The 16585-nt window shown below is 43.1% G+C and overlaps 1 protein-coding gene across 2 annotated transcripts in view; it reads left to right on the top strand.

The window, feature by feature from the left end:
* LOC134212064 (hemicentin-1-like) overlaps nucleotides 1–16585 on the top strand; it is a 707443-nt gene that overhangs the window by 179074 nt on the left and 511784 nt on the right. The gene's annotated exons all lie outside the window — the stretch shown is intronic.

The following is a 16585-nucleotide window of genomic DNA, read 5'->3' as shown; positions in this document are numbered from 1 at the left end:
CAACATGCGACACGGGCCACTTCCAGCCAGCGGCCAGTGGCCGGATTTCGTGTATCACCCATGAAAACAAGTGGACCGAAAATAAGTGACAATGAAAGCAATCCACCACGAATGGTCTGGTCATTGTCAGCAAGCGCAAAGTTCCGCGGATGGTCATGAAGCACACCGCCCTTGGGGCTTCGTAACCCACCTGACGGTCTACGCAGTACGCGGAGCACCCTGCGTTGGCGCTCATTTTCCATTACATTCCCATCGAAAGTCGATTCGACATAATCGGATCATTTGCAGCTTTGCGGCTAGGCGGATGCTTTGCGTTTTGCAATGTCCAATAATGCGTGTGCCGAGCATATCTGTTTCTCTTTTCATTGCCCAGGCATCGAATTCACAAACCGTTTGAACTGAATGCATTCATCTGTACACAGCAAAAAAAATATTAATATGCCGTGACGTAGTTCTTCGGAATGTACTCAATAAATCTATGTAAAAACAGATTTTACGTATTTTCACACCGAATTGATGCTTATGTACATGGCTCAACGTAAAATATGATTGGTGAAAACGTTTTTATGATTGCGTAAAATAACCACAAAATCACATTTGATTTATTACAATATATTACATAAGAAAAGCAGCACACTCCGATTGTTTGAAAACAAATATAATATTACATAAAAAGCGAGTTTTGCGCGTAATCAATGTAATATTACCGGAACCGAATCACAACTGTCACCGCAGTCAAGCTTTAAGTTGCCATTTTCGTCCGGGAGAAAATCAGTCTGCAGCCGCAAAAAATCTTGCAGAAAACGGAACCATCAAACGGACTCTCGATTTTCAACGGCATTTGACGGACAAACGACAAACGACAAACGACGATCCGAATCAATCAAATAAATTCTACAGGTAAGATCTTCACAGATACACGAAAGCTGAACAATTTTTAAAACTATTCTTTCTACCATTGTTGTTTGTTGTAGATCAAATCATGGTTGGCGCTGAGCGAAGGCGCTCGCCAATTTCAACCAGCACCAATTCAGGAATTTAGTAGGTAAGGTAACATTTTCGAAAATTCACTCATCTGGAACAAATTTGCAATTTATTTTTCTTATTTCTTCTTATTCTTATTTTTCTTGTTATTGTTACAGCTGATCGAATGTTCATTTGGAATCCTTGCACGCTTTTTGGCCAGAACAAAATTTGGTTTATCCTATACGATTCGTAGAAAACGGAGGAGGGGAAATCATTAAATGTGCTGCTACAGCCAGTGCAGCACTTCACCGGAAACACTGGAACGAAGCGACATCGACTTAACGACGGAACAAGTATGTATGAAAAAAAACGGATAAGTGTAACAACATTGTGATCATAATCGCATAAAAAAATTGAAAAAATATATAGAAATTCCAAATAAACCGTTAACAAATGATGCTGGGTCATTAGGTCGAAGGTCATTAGGCCGAAGGCCATTGGGCCGAATGGTCATTAGGCCGAATGGCCATTAGGCCGAATGAGAACTAGGGAGTGAGATGTGAGTAGTACGAAGTGGGGAAGAAGTAGAATGGGATGAAAGAAGAAGGAAGAAGGAAGAAGGAGGAAGAAAGAAGGAAGAAGGATGAAGGAATAAGGAAAAAGGAATAAGCAAGAAGGAAGAAGAAAGAAGGAAAAAGGAATAAGGAAGAAAGAAGAAGGAAGAAGGAAGAAAGAAGAAGGAAGAAAGAAGAAGGAAGAAAGAAGAAGGAAGAAAGAAGAAGGAAGAAGGAAGATGGAAAAAAGGAAGAAGGAATAAGGAAGAAAGAAGAGTGATGAAGGAAGAGTGATGAAGGAAGAGTGATGAAGGAAGATGGAAAAAGGAAGAAGGAAGAAGGAAGAAGGAAGAAGGAAGAAAGAAGAAGGAAGAAGGAAGATGGAAAAAGGAAGAAGGAATAAGGAAGAAAGATAGAAAGAAGAAGGAAGAAGGTGGAAGGCGGAAGGAAGAAGGAAGAAGGAAGAAGGAAGAAAGAAGAAAGAAGAAGGAAGAAGGAAGATGGAAGATGGAAAAAGGAATAAGGAAGAAGTAAGAAAGAAAAAGAAAGAAGGAAGAAGGAAGAAGGAAGAAGGAAGAAAGAAGAAGGAAGAAGGAAGAAGGAAGAAGGAAGAAGGGAGAAGGAAGAAGGAAGAAGGAAGAAGAAAGAAAGAAGAAGGAAGAAGGAAGAGGGAAGAAGGAAGAAGGAAGAAGGAAGAAGGAAAATGAAGAAGGAAGAACGAAGAAGGAAGAAGGAAGAGAGAAAAAGGAAGAAGAAAGAAGGAAGAAAGAAGAAGGAAGAAGGAAACATGATAAAGGAAGAAGGAAGAACAAATAAGGAAGAAGGAAAAAGGAAGAAGGAAGAAGGAAAAAGAAAGAAGTAATATGGGAGGAGGAAGAAGGAAGAAGGAATAAGGAAGAAGGAAGAAGGAAGAAGAAAGAAGGAAAAGTGAAGAAGGAACAAGGAAGAAGAAAGAAGGAAAAAGGAAAAAGGAAGAAGGGAGGAGGAAGAAGGAAGAAGGAAGAGGACAGATAGATGAAAGAAGATACAAGAAGGGAGAACGAAAAGGGAGAAGGTAGAAGAAGAAGGGGTAAGGTAAAGAAAGAACTTCTCATTTTTCACTTTTCGTTTTTTTCTACTAATTCGGCCTAATGGCCTTTGGCCAACTGGCCTTCGGCCTAACGGCCTTCGGCCTAATGGCCTGACACCTTAACAGATTAATATAAAAATTCAAAAATAAGCATTAACCCGTATAAACTGTTAAATCTCAAAAATTGAAATTGAAAAATTACCTACATTACAATCAAAGAATAAAAATCCAAAATCCAAAAATTTCAAATTTTAAATTTTAAATTTTAAATTTTAAATTTTAAATTTTAAATTTTTAATATCAATTTTTAAATTTTGAATTTTTGTTGTTTGTTAATACTAGGATTTATTCGCTAAAAAAAACTTACGCGGATACATTCGTGCAGAAAATCGTTGTAACTAAATTTTCAAATGACTATATCTTAATGGCTTTTAAACCGATTTTCACAGTTTTTTCATCAACCTCTTAGCCATCTCTTCTAGTTTCTGGACATGACAAAATATTTTATCAAGGGGTGTTCAATTTTTCACTTGAGCTGTGGGAGTAAAGCAACGGATTTAGAAAATTGCGTTGCAAAATTGATATGCATTCATATAGTGATGAAGGAAATATTGAAGTAATACATAAGACATCACCTGGAACATAAGAACACATTTTGAGCATCCCTACTTTCCCTTTCCCATCCCTACTAAAATTTGGTGCCTGATGGAACAACTTTATTTTACAGGATGTATTATGCTTCAGAAAATGTTTTCAAGCATGTTGTCTTCTGTGAACTTGTTAAAATAAATGTAAACTATACACGAAACATGTGTGATAATAAATTAGGGTATTCTAGGATCTCCGAACTGTCCTGGAATTTGTTATATTCTCAAAGTATTAGTTTTCCACTTGCGTCTCAAATCCAGGCATTTTAGATGTTGTAAGATCTCCAAATTGTTCTGGAGTTTGAATCATATCCTCCGAGTATTTGTCTTTCACTTGCGTCTCAAATCCAGGCATACGAGATGTTGTAAGATCTCGAAATTTTCCTGGAATTTGAATCAAATGGTCTACCGAATCAACCAAGGCTTTCATGATGTCCCCTGCCGCAGTGTCAACCCAGTTGTGTCCTCCGAGTATTTATATTTCAATTGCGTCTCAAATCCAGGCAAATGAGATGTTGTAGAATCTCCAAATTGTCCTGGAGTATGTATTAAATGGTCTACCTAATAAAACAAGGCTTCCATGATGTCCCCAGCCTCGGTTCCAATCCAATTATTTCTTCCGATTATTTGTCTTTCACTTGCGTATCAAATCCAGACATTTCAGATGTTGTAAAATATCCAAATTGTTCTGAAGTTTAAATAAAACGGTCTATCGAATCAACCAAGGTTTCCATGATGTCCCCTGCTGCGCTGTCAATCTATTCATGTCCTCCGAGTATTTGTCTTTCACTTGCGTCTCAACCCAAGTAACCATTAGCATTATATTACGCCAAACCGCCATATAGGGCCTCTTTACGGCTATTTAAAAACATATAAGCATTAAAGTAGCACTATATGGCCGATTTGGCGAAATATAGTGCTTGGTGGTTACTTGGGAAATCCAGACATTTCAGATGCTGTAAGATTTTCAAATTGTCCTGGAGTTTAAGTAAAAAGGTCTATCGAATCAACCCAGTTATGTCCTCCAAGTATTTGTCTTTCACTTGCGTATCAAATCCAGACTTTCAGATGTTGTAGAATTTCCAATTTGTCCTGGAGTTTGGGTAAAATGGTCTATCGAATCACCCAAGGCTTCCATGATGTCCCTTGCCGCGGTGTCAACCCAGTTATGTTCTCCGAGTATTTGTATTTCAATTGCGTCTCAAATCCAGGCTGACGAGGTGTTGTGAAATCTCCAAATTGTGGAAATCCTGGAGTTTGAATCAATGGTTTACTGAATCAACCAATGCTTCTATAATGTCCACTGCCTCGATACCAACCCAATTATCAGAGTATTTGCCTTTCACTTGCGTATCAAATCCAAAAAAATAAGATATTGTAAATTCTCCTAATTGTCCCGGAGTTTGGGTAAAATGGTTTATCGAATCAACCAAGGCTACCATGATGTCCCCTGCCGCGCTATCGACCCAGTTATGTCCTCCGAGTATTTGTCTTTTACTTGCGTCTCAAATCCAGACATTTCAGATGTTGTAAGATCTTCAAATTGTCCTGGAGCTTGAATCAAAATTGTCTACCGAATCAACCAAGGCTTCCATCATGACCCATGCCGCGGCATCAACCTAATTATGTCCTCTGAATATTTGTCTTTTACTTGGCTCTCAAATCCAGGCATATGAGATGTTATACGATTTCCAAATTTTTCTGGAGTTGAATCAAATAGTCTACCGAATCAACCAAGGCTTCCATTATGTCCCCTGCCGCGGTGCGAATTCATTTATTTCCTCCGAGTATTTATCTTTCACTTGCATCTCAAATCCAGACATTGTCTGACATCCCACGTAGGACCACGTCCTGTAGATGGGCAACATCGAGCCCGAAACCGTTGTAGACCGATAAGGTAAGGTAAATTAAAAAAAATCCTTTGTCATTTGTAAGAACCATAAGTATTGTGTCCAGTCTCGCGTCACGTTTTGTGTGTGAGATAGCCAAGAGGTTGGTGAAAAAACTGAGAAAATCGGTTGAAAACTGAGAAATAGCCATTTGAAAATTTAGTAACAATGATTTTCTGAACGAATGAATCCTAGTGTTGACTGAGTAGTTCATGGAGGAACATAGAGAGGATTTCTTCGGCTATTCTCAGGAATTCCTGGAGTATCTTCCGAAAGATTTCCTGGAGAAACTTTTGAATTCCTGGAGGAACTTTTGAAGAATTTCCTGAAGGAACTTCAGAGAGAATTCCTCGAGGAGCTACTGAAGAAATTCCTGCAGGAACTTCCAAAGAAATTCCTGGAGGAACTTCCGGAAGAATTCCTGGAGGAACTTCCGGAAGAATTCCTGGAGGAACTCCAAAGGAATTTCTTTGGGAACTTCGGAAGGAATACGCGAAGGAACTTCCGAAGAAAAACGTGGAGTAACTTCCGAAGGAATTCCTGGAGGAACTTCCGAAGAAATTCCTGGAGGAACTTCCGGAAGAATTCCTGAAGCAAATCCGAAGAAATTCCTTAAGGAACTTCCGAAGGAATACGTGGAGGAACTTCCAAAGGAATACCTATAAGAAATTCCGAAGGAATTCCTGGAGGAACTTTGGAAGGAATAACTGGAGGAACTATTTAAGAAATTCCTGAAGTAACTTCCGAAGAACTTCCTGGAGGAACTTCCGGAAAAATTCCTGAAAGAACTCCGAAGGCATTTCTTGAGGAACATTGGAAGAAATACGTGAAGGAACTTCGGAAGGAATATGTAGAGGAACTTCCGAAGAAATTCCAGGAGAAAATTCTTGATCCTGAATGAACTTTCGAAGGAATTCCTGTATGAGCATCCGAAGGAATTCCTGGAGGACCTTCCGAAGGAATTCCTGAAGGAACATTCGTAGGAATTCCTGATGAAACTTCCGAATGAATTCCTGAAGGAATTTCCGAAGAAATTTCTGAAGGAACGTTCGAAAGAATTCCTGAAGGAATTTTCGAAGTAATCCCTGGAGGAACTGCCGAAGGAATCCCTGGAAGAAACTTCCAAAAGAGTCCCTGAAGGAACTTCCTGAAGAATCCCTGGAGGAACATCCGGAAAAATTTCTGAAGGAACTCCGAAGAAATTCCTGGAGGAACTTCCGAAGGAGTTCCTTGAGGAACTTCTGAAGGAGTTCATGGAAGAACTTCCGAAGGAGTTTTTGGAGTAATTTCCGAAGAAATCCCTAGAGGACAGAAAATTTCCTGAAGGAACTTCCGAAGAAATTCCTGGAGGAACTTCCGGAAGAATTCCTGGAGGAACTCTGAAAGAGTTTCATGAGGAACTTCGAAAAGAATACGTGGAGGAACTTCCGAAGGAATACGTGGAGCAACTTCCGAAGGAATTCCTGGAGAAACTTTCGAAGGAATTTCTGAAAGAACTTTCGAAAGAATTCCTGGATGAGCATCCGAAGGAAATCCTGAAGGAATTCCTGATGTAACTTCCGAAAGAATTCCTGAAGGATCTTCCGAAAGAATTTCTGAAAGAACTTCCGAAGTAATCCCTGGAGGAACTGCCGAAGGAATCCCTGGAAAAGACTTCCCTGGAGTCCCTGGAAGAAACTTCCGAAGAGTCCCTGGAAGAACTTCCGTAAAAATTCCTGGAGGAACTCCCAAGAATATCCTTGAGAAACTTCCGAAGGAGTTTCTTGAGGAACTTCCGAAGGAGTTCCTTGAGGAACTTCCGAAGGAGTTCTTGGAGGAACTTCCGAAGGAATTCCTGGAAAAACTTCCAAAGAAATTCCTGGAGGAACTTCCGAAGTAATCCCTAGAGGATTTCCGGAAGAATTCCTGAAGGAACTCCGAAGGAATTCCTGGAGGAACTTCCGAAAGAACACCTAGAGGAACTTCCAAAGAAATTCCTGGAGGAACTTCGGAAGGAATAACTGGAGGAAGGAATAACTGGAGGAACCTCCGAAAGAACACCTGGAGGATCTTCTGAAATTATTCCTGGAGGAACTACCGAGGAACTTTGGAAGGAATTCCTGGAGGAACATTCGAAGGAATTTCTGGAGGAGCTGTCGAAGTAGTTCCTGGAGGAATTTCGGAAGGAATAACTGGAGGAACTTCCGGAAGAATACCTGAAGGAACTCCTAAGGAATTCCTTGAGGAATTTCCGAAGGAATTTCCGGAGGATCTTCCGAAGAAATTCCTGGCAGAACTTCCGAAGAAATTTCTGCATGAAATTCGGAAGAAATAACTTTGGAAGGAATACGTGAAGAAACTTCGGAAGGAATACGTGGAGGAACATCCGAAGAAATTCCTGGAGAAAATTCGGAAGGAATAACTGGGGGAACTTCCGAAGGAATTCCTGGAGCAACTTCCGAAAGAATTCCTGGATGAACTTCCGAAGGAATAACTGGAGGAACTTCCAAAGGAATTTCTGGAGGAACTTTCGAAGGAATTTCTGGAGTATTTTATGAAGGATTTCCTGGAGAAACTTTGAATAGAATTTCTGGAGGAACTTTTGAAGAGCTTTCTGAAGGACATTAGAAGGAATAACTTCCAAAAAAATCCCTGGTGGAACTTCCAAAAAAATTCGTGGAGGAATATCCGGAAGAATTCCTGGAGGAACTCCGAAAGAGTTCCTTGAAGAGCTTCGTAAGGAATACGTTAAGGAACTTCCGAAGGAATACGTGGAGGAGAATCCGAAGGAATTTTTGGAGGAGCTTTCGAATGAATTCATGAAAGAACTTCCGAAGGAATTCCTGGATGAGCATTCGAATGAATTCCTGGAGGACCTTCCAAAGGAATTCCTGAAGGAACTTTCAAAGGAATTCCTGATGTGACTTCCGAAGGAATTCCTGAAGGAACTTCCGAAGAAATTACTGAAGGATCTTTCAAATAGTTCCTGAAGGAACTTCCGAAGTAATTCCTGAAGAAACTCCCGAAGAAACTTACGAAAGAGTCCCTGGAGGAACTCCCTGAAGAATCCCTTGAGGAACTTCCGGAAGATTTCCTGGAGGAACTTCCGAAGGAGTTCTTGGAGGAACTTTCGAAGGATTTTTTAAAGGAACATCCAAAAAAATTCCTAGAGTAACTTCCGAAGAAATTCCCGGAGGAACTTCCGAAGAAATCCCTAGAGGACAGAAAAATTCATGGAAAACCTTCCGGAAGAATTCCTGGGAAAACTCCGAAGGAGTTCCTTGAGGAACTTCGGCAGGAATACGTGGAGGAACTTCCGAAGGAATACGTGGAGGAACTTCCGAAGGAATACGTGGAGGAACTTCCGAAGGAATACGTGGAGGAACTTCCGAAGGAATTCCTCGATGAGCATCCGAAGGAATTCCTGGAGGACCTTTCGAAGGAATTCCTGATGTAACTTCCGAAGGAATTGCTGAAGGATCTCCCAAAAAAAAATTTCTGACGGATGTAACTTCCGAAGGAATTGCTGAAGGATCTCCCAAAAAAAATTCCTGACGGAACTTCTGAAAGAATTCCTGAAGGAACTTCCGAAGTAATCCCTGGAGGAACTGCCGAAGGAATCAGTGGAAGAAATTTCAGGAAGAGTCCCTGGGGGAACTTTCGGAAGAATTTCTGGAGGAACTCAGAAGAAATTCCTTGAGGAACTTCCAAAAAAATTCCTGGAGGAACTTCCGAAGGAGTTCATCGAGGAACTTCCGAAGGAGTTCTTGGAGGAACTTCCGAAGGAATTCCTGAAGGAACTTCCGAAGAAATTCCTGGAGGAAACTCCGAAGTAATCCCTAAAGGAACTTCCGGAAGAATTCCTGGAGGAACTCCGAAGAAATTCCCTGAGGAACTTCCGAAGGAATTCCTGGAGGAACTTCCGAAGAAATTCTTGAAGGAACTTCGGAAGGAATAACTGGAGGAACTGCCGAAGAATTCCTGGAGGAACTTTTGAGGGAATTCCTGGAGGAACTTCTGAGGGAATTCCTGGAGGAACTTGGAGGATCTTCTGAAATAATTCCTGGTCGAACTTCCGAAGGAATTCCTGGAAGAACTTCCAAAAGAATTCCTGGAGGAACTTCCGAAAAAAAATCCTGGAGGAACATCTGAAGGAATTCCTTGAGGAACTTCCGACTGGAGGAACTTCTGTGGGGATTCCCGGAGGAACTTCCGAAGAAATTCCTAGAATAACTTCCGAAGGAACACATGGAGGAACTTTCGAAGGAATACGTTTAGGCACTTCCGAAATTATTCCTGGAGGAGCTTCCGAAGGAGTTCCTGGAGGAATAACTGGAGGAACTTCCGAAGAAATAACTGGAGGAACTTCCGGAAGAATTCCTGGAAGAACTCCTAAGGAATTCCTTGAGGAACTTCGTAAGAAATACGTAAAGGAACTTTTGAAGGAATTCCTTGAGGAACTTCCAAATAAATTCCTGCCGAAACTTCCGAAGAAATTCCTGCAGGAAATTCGGAAGGAATAACTGGAGGAACTTCCGAAGGAGTTCCTGAAGGAATTTCCGATGGAGTTCCTGAAGGAATTTTCGAAGTAATAACTGGAGGAACTTCCGAGAGAATTCCTGGAGGAACTTCCGAAGGAATAACTTCCGATGGAATTTCTGGAGGAATTTTCAAAAGAATTTCTGAAGGAACTTTTGAAGAATTTCTTGACAGAACTTTAAAAGGAACTATTAGAGTATTTTCCACAGAAATTACTGGAGGAACTTCCGGAAGAATTCCTGGAGGAACTCCGAGCGAATTGCTTGAGGATCTTCGGAAAGAATACGTGGAGGAACTTCCGAAGGAATACGTGGAGGACATTCCAAAGGAATTTCTGGAGAAACTTTCGAAGGAATTTCTGAAAGAACTTCCAAAGGAATTCCTGGATGAGCATCCGAAGGAATTTGTGGAAGACCTTCCGAAGGAATTCCTGAAAGAACTTTCAAAGCAATTCCTGAAGTAACTTGTCGATTGTGTCCAGAATATCCGGAGGAAATCATTAGGTATTTTATGAACGAATTCCTGGAAGAATTTGGGGAGGAAATCTGGGGCAATTCTCCGGAGGAATTCCTGAAGAAATATCTTTGGGAACCACTATAGAATTTTTCAGAGGAATTTCTAGGAGTATTTTCAAAGGATTTGTTGAGGAATTGCCTGATGAACTTCTGAACAAATTTCCGGAGGAACTTCTGAGGAAATTTCCAGAGGTATTTAAAACGAAGAAATTTCTGGGGATATTTTCGGAGAAATTCATGGAGAAATTTCGGAAAAGTTTCTGGGCGGGTCTCCGGAGGATTTTTTTTAATTTTGAAAGCATGAAATACGGAAAACCGAGTTATCTAAAAAAAGTATGTTTATAGATGGTTCTTATGTTAACGTGTGATAGAAGAAAAATCAATAAATTGTCATTATTCTTTATATTATTGTACAACAATTTTGGGAATAAAATAATGTATTTCATTTCTACGAAAGTATTTTAAAATCATGAAAGAAAATTCCCGAACACCCCTAACCCAGCTACCAAAAGCACGAGGTTTCTGCTGGCTGGTTTTTACGTCGTTTTCATTATTACATCGAATATATTACGTCAAAAATCGCTTACATCCTTTAATTCTGAGAAGAAAGTGCCAAGTACGTCACTTTTTTGTCACATAAAACTGATGTAATATCACACTTGATTTACGACGGCGATGATGTGCATCGAATCCGGTGTGATATTACAAATTTTTTTTTGCTGTGTAGGACAATGAGAATTGGTTTACCAATTGAATAAGTTTAGAATAATTACGGTAATATTTACGAAAATTTGCATTACCCAAAGGAATCGAACTCGTCACCATCAATTAGTTCATCCAATGCATAATCCGAGTATCCACTTCGAGATCCGTTTGAATTAAGTCCAATAAAAGCTTCCTCGAGAGTATCCTTACAGTGTTCCATTCAATGGAGCGTCAATCACCATCACGATGGTATTCAAAGCCAGTGCTCCGACAGACGACATGGCCGAGTGAGTTTTTTCACCCTTCGGGGGGAAAACGTAATGAAAATCGAAAAACTTATTTCCACTTCTGCACCAAACCGATCGTGGTCTGTTGAATGTAGCGAGATGGCGAAAAAAATGTAACGAACAGATCCCATTTTCAGCCCGTTACAGTTGCCAATCACGTGCTGAAACATAAGTAGATTTGCACCAAATTCAATTTTTCACCCGACTACCGATGCATGGAGCGAAATGGAAAACGGGCGGGACTACGAGCAGACACCGTACTACAGTCGGGGCGGGGGCGCGCCTGATCTTGGAATTCGGTTCAACATTATTGACTTATTCGGACGGAGCACAAATGTGCCAATTGTTCGAACGCCGCCATTTGGTTTAAAGTTTTCGCAGCGTGCGTTTCCCTCGTGTTGAATCCAAGTTGAAGTTGAACGAATTTGATTTCGGACAAACTTTGCCACCGTTGTTAAGTGCCTGCAAGATTGCAAACCATTCGACCCGACCAGCAGCGGCGTCTTCGTCTTTGCTCTGTTGTTCCGATAGTAGCAGGACGGAGGACGACCGGATGGGATGCTGCTGCTGACTTGAGCTTTATGTTTGACAAATACACTTCACTTGCCCGGTCGCATCGTCCTCGTCGTCGTTGTCGTCTTCAACGTCGTTGGACTTTCTGGGTCGCAGAATGTGTCCATCACTGTTACTCGAGCAGTCTTTCTTCAAGCCAGCAGCTGGGCGAAGAAGACAAATCAGAACATCCATCGTCAACTAAGAAAACGACGTCGAAGAACCTGATTCTGACTAAGTACACACTTGGGACGTGTCGCCGTTTTCGTTCGGTTGGTTGGTGGGTTGGGAGGTTGGGTCGCCAGACGCAGACAGGTCCGATTCGAAAAGGGACGGACGGTTGATCCATCGGAGCGGCCATATTCTGCTGCTGCCAAAAGCTTGAACCAAGACGACAAAGACAAAGTTGCTGGAGAACTTTTGCCAACAGCTCACCAATTAAATTATGCCCCGTTGCCACTTGGGGTCGTGTTTGAATTGTTCGGCCGGTTTTTTTCCTCTCTCCTCTCGCTTCTTGAAGCATGTTCCGCTTGAGCTCTTCGGATGAGAGCTTCATCAACTGCATCTATTTAGTCAACAGTGCTTGATGGGGGTGGATTAGAGGGTTTGAAAATAATTCCTGACTTTGCTTCTGTGATCGTGACTTTTAGCGTTTAAGTTCTGTCAAAGGCTCAATTGAAAATATTTGAAGTGTTAGAGAAAAGAGATGTTTGAATTTCATGTTCAGATTTCTCACATTTTTTCAGCCATGTACAGTTATTCAAGTTTGAAAGTTAATTTTATCTGAAGAAGTGAAACGAGTACAAATACCTTAAACAAGCAAACTCATTCAGGCTAGGCTTATCTTCATCTGTTTCATGATTTTATAAAGCTCAAAATTTCAAGAGTTAAAAATTTTAAGATCTTTTTTTCGTTCATTCGATATTTTCAAGTCTCTTCTCGTTTTGGAATTATTTTTTTAGCTATCTTTATCTAATAAGTGCAAGACGTAAGACGTTTTTTACCGGTAACTTTTTTCTATGGAATTTATGAAGTTTTTTTTAAAGCTTTGTTATCTTCTTCTTATTATTTCTTGGCATTACATCCCCACACTGGGACAGAGCCGCCTCGCAGCTTAGTGTCCATTAAGCACTTCCACAGTTATTAACTGCGAGGTTTCTAGGTTTTGTTATCTAGGAATCCTCAATATTTTGAAACAAAATTTGAAAATTTTCAACAATTAAAAAAAATTCTTGATACAATGATACCAAGCCTCGGAAGCCTCCTTTCAAGAGGCTCGGAAGCCTCCTTTCAAGAGGCTCGGAAGCCTCCTTTCAAGAGGCCTGGAAGCCTCCTTCAAGAGGCTCAGGCCTCCTTTCAAGAGGCTCAGAAGCCTCCTTTCAAGAGGCTCAGGCCTCCTTTCAAGAGGCTCAGAAGCCTCCTTTCAAGAGGCTCAGAAGCCTCCTTTCAAGAGGCTCAGAAGCCTCCTTTCAAGAGGCTCAGGAAGCCTCCTTTCAAGAGCCTGGAAGCCTCCTTTCAAGAGGCCCGGAAGCCTCCTTCAAGAGGCTCGGAAGCCTCCTTTCAAGAGGTTCCGAAGTCCTCCTTTCAAGAGGCTTGGAAGTCCTCCTTTCAAGAGGCTCAGCCTCCTTTCAGAAGGTTCAGGAAGCCTCCTTTCAGAAGGTTCAGAAGCCTCCTTTCAGAAGGTTCAGAAGCCTCCTTTCAAGAGGCTCAGAGCCTCCTTTCAAGAGGCTCAGAAGCCTCCTTTCAAGAGGCTCAGAAACCTCCTTTCAAGAGGCTCAGAAGCCTCCTTTCAAGAGGCTCGGAAGCCTCCTTTCAAGAGGCTCGGAAGCCTCCTTTCAAGAGGCTCGGAAGCCTCCTTTCAAGGGGCTCGGAAACCTCCTTTCAAGAGGCTCGGAAGCCTGCTTTCAAGAGGCTCGGAAGCCTCCTTTCAAGAGGCTCGAAAGCCTCCTTTCAAGAGGTTCGGAAGCCTCCTTTCAAAAGGCTCGGAAGCCTCCTTTCAAGAGGCTCGAAAGCCTCTTTCCAAAAGGCTTGCAAGAGGCCCGGAAGCCTCCTTTCAAGAGGCCTGGAAGCCTCCTCTCAAGAGGCCCGGAGCCTCCTTTCAAGAGGCCCGGGAGCTTCCTTTCAAGAGGCCCTTAAGCCTCCTTTCAAGAGGCTCCATTTAAATGGTTGAGAAGTCTCATTTCAAGCTGCTCGGAAGCCTACATTTGAGAGCCTCGAAAGCCTCCTTTAAAGATACTCGGAAGCCTTCTTTAAAGACGTTTTCAAATGGGTTCGGAAGTCTCATTTCAGTAGACTCGGAAGCCTCCTTTCAAGAGGCTCAGAAGCCTCCTTTCAAGAGGCTCAGAAGCCTCCTTTCAAGAGGCTCAAAGCCTCCTTTCAAGAGGCCCGGAAGCCTCCTTTCAAGAGGCTCAGAAGCCCTCTTTCAAGAGGCTCAGAAGCCTCCTTTCCAGAGGCTCAGAAGCCTCCTTTCAAGAGGCTCAGAAGGCTCCTTTCAAGAGGCTCAGAAGCCTCCTTTCAAGAGGCTCAGAAGCCTCATTTCAAGAGGCGCAGAAGCCTCCTTTCAAGAGGCTCAGAAGCCTCCTTTTTAGAGACTCAGAAGCCTCCTTTCAAGAGGCTCAGAAGCCCTCTTTCAAGAGGCTCAGGCCTCCTTCAAGAGGCTCGGAAGCCTCCTTTCAAGAGGCTCAGAGCCTCCTTTCAAGAGGCTCAGGCCTCCTTTCAAGAGGCTCGGAAGCCTCCTTTCAAGAGGCTCAAAGCCTCCTTTCAAGAGGCTCGGAAGCCTCCTTTCAAGAGGCCTCAAAGCCTCCTTTCAAGAGGCTCGGAAGCCTCCTTTCAAGAGGCTTGGGAGCCTCCTTTCAAGAAGCTTGAAACCTCCTTTCAAGAGGCTCGGAGGCCTTCTTTCAAGAGGCGTGAAAGACTCCTTTCAAGAGGCTCGGAAGCCACCTTCAAGAGGCCTGGAAGCCTCGTTTTAAGAGGCTCGGAAGCCTTCTTTCAAGAGGCTCGGAAGCCTTCTTTCAAGAGGTTCGGAAGGCTCCTTTCAAGAGGCTCGGAAGCCTCCTTTCAAGAGGCTCGGAAGCCTCCTTTCAAGAGGTTCGGAAGCATCTTTTCAAGACGCTCTGAATCCTTCTTTCAAGAGACTCGAAAGCCTCTTTCCAAAAGGCTTGCAAGAGGCCCGGAAGCCTCCTTTCAAGAGGCCTGAAAGCCTCCTCTTAAGAGGCCCGGAAGCCTCCTTACGAGAGGCCCGGAAGCTTCCTTTAAAGAGGCCCGAAAGCCTCCTTTCAAGAGGCTCCATTCAAATCGTTGAGAAGTCTCATTTCAAGCTGCTCGAAAGCCTACATTTAAGAGCCTCGAAAGCCTCCTTTAAAGATACTCGAAAGCCTCTTTTCAAGAACCCGAAAGCCTCATTTCAAGAGAGTAAGAGGCCATCTTAGAAAAGGCTCGGAAGCCATCCTTCAAGAGCTTCGGAAGCCTCCTTCCATGAGAAATGAAATCCTCTTTTTAGAAGGATCGGAAGCCTTTTTCAAGCGGCTCGAAAGCCTACTTCCAAGAGGCTCGGAAGCCTTCTTTCAAGAGACTCGGAAACCTCCTTTCAAGAGGCTCGAAAGCCTCCTTGCAAGAGGCTCGAAAGCCTCCTTGCAAGAGGCTCGAAAGCCTTCTTTCAAGAGGCTCGGAAGCCTCCTTTCACGAGGCTCGGAAGCCTCCTCTCAAGAGGCTCGGAAGCCTCCTTTCAAGAGGCTTGGAAGCCTTTTTTCAAGAGGCTCGGAAGCCTCCTTTCAATAAGCTCGGAAACATTCTTTCCAGAGGCTCAGAAGCCTGGTTTCAAAAGGCTCAGAAGCCTCTTTTCAAGAGGCTCAGCAGCCTGCTTTCAAGAGGCTCGGAAGCCTTCTTTCAAGAGGTTCGAAAAGCTTTTTTCAAGAGGCTCGGAAGCCATTTTTCAAGAGGCCCGGAAGCATCTTTCAAGACGCTCTGAATCCTTCTTTCAAGAGACTCGAAAGCCTCTTTCCAAAAGGCTTGCAACAGGCCCGGAAGCCTGCTTTCAAGAGGCCTGGAAGCCTCCTCTCAAGAGGCCCGGAAGCCTCCTTTCGAGAGGCCCGGAAGCTTCCTTTCTAGAGGCCCCTAAGCCTCCTTTCAAGAGGCTCCATTTAAATGGTTGAGAAGTCTCATTTCAAGCTGCTCGGAAGCCCTTATTCAAGAGCCTCGAAAGCCTCCTTTAAAGATACTCGGAAGCCTTCTTTTAAGACGTTTTCAAAAGGGTCTGGAAGTCTCATTTCAGTAGACTGGAAGCCTCCTTTCAAGAGGCTCAGGAAGCCTCCTTTCAAGAGGCTCAGGAAGCCTCCTTTCAAGAGGCTCAAGCCTCCTTTCAAGAGGCTCAGAGCCTCCTTTCAAGAGGCTCGAAGCCTCCTTTCAAGAGGCTCGGAAGCCTCCTTTTTAGTGGCTCTGAAGCCTCCTTTCTAGTGGCTCTGAAGCCATCCTTTCAAGAGGCTCAGCCTCCTTTCAAGAGGCTCAGAAGCCTCCTTTCAAGAGGCTCAGGCCTCCTTCCAAGAGGCTCAGAGCCTCCTTTCAAGAGGCTCAGAAGCCTCCTTTCAAGAGGCTCAGAAGCCTCCTTTCAAGAGGCTCAGAAGCCTCCTTTCAAGAGGCTCAAGCCTCCTTTCAAGAGGCTCAGAAGCCTCCTTTCAAGAGGCTCAGAAGCCTCCTTTCAAGAGGCTCGGAAGCCTCCTTTCAAGAGGCTCGGAGGCCTCCTTTCAAGAGGCTCAGAAGCCTCCTTTCAAGAGGCTCAGAAGCCTCCTTTCAAGAGGCTCGGAAGCCTCCTTTCAAGAGGCTCGGAAGCCTCCTTTCAAGAGGCTCGGAAGCCTCCTTTCAAGAGGCTTGGAAGCCTCCTTTCAAGA

Source organism: Armigeres subalbatus, chromosome 2 (assembly GCF_024139115.2).
Source record: "Armigeres subalbatus isolate Guangzhou_Male chromosome 2, GZ_Asu_2, whole genome shotgun sequence".
Taxonomy (NCBI): Eukaryota; Metazoa; Arthropoda; class Insecta; order Diptera; family Culicidae; genus Armigeres; species Armigeres subalbatus.
This window is presented reverse-complemented; position numbering and strand designations above follow the sequence as displayed.